Source organism: Acanthisitta chloris, unplaced genomic scaffold (genome assembly GCF_000695815.1).
Source record: "Acanthisitta chloris isolate BGI_N310 unplaced genomic scaffold, ASM69581v1 scaffold2255, whole genome shotgun sequence".
In the NCBI taxonomy this organism is placed as follows: domain Eukaryota; kingdom Metazoa; phylum Chordata; class Aves; order Passeriformes; family Acanthisittidae; genus Acanthisitta; species Acanthisitta chloris.
Window position 1 is genome coordinate 133,104 of NW_008675209.1, and position 412 is coordinate 133,515.

General features: G+C 41.5%; 1 protein-coding gene across 1 annotated transcript in view; it reads right to left on the minus strand.

Moving 5' to 3' along the window:
• LOC103803097 (collagen alpha-1(V) chain-like) overlaps positions 1–412 on the minus strand; it is a 146,386-nt gene that overhangs the window by 73,983 nt on the left and 71,991 nt on the right.

Consider the following 412-nt stretch of genomic DNA (forward strand, 5'->3'; position numbering starts at 1 on the left):
TCTCTTGGCTGCACACACTGAGCTATTAATACCATATTATATTAAGAGGTGATTTGTGCAAAGTGAAGATGCTTTAGGATAGTAGTTGCAAATAAAAAAAACCACACAGGAAAGGTTAAATTCTGGAAGTTTAAGGTCTCCAGTGACCTCTAAGGTCTTCTCCAAGGGTCTTTCTCCAATGGCAGGCAAAAAGGATGGGAGAATCTTATGTCAGAGGTTCACCCTGGGGTTTCACTGTTGATGTCCCAAATAACACTGAGAGTGTAAAAGTTTGAGTGAGGAAAACAGAACGGCATAAGCAATAGCTCACACCAGGAGGATTCTGAGATCTCTGAATGCCTAAAGAAAGAGGGAATAGAAGCTTCAAACTCCAAGTCATCCTCATCTCTCACAGAGCCACTGCATTATCAAG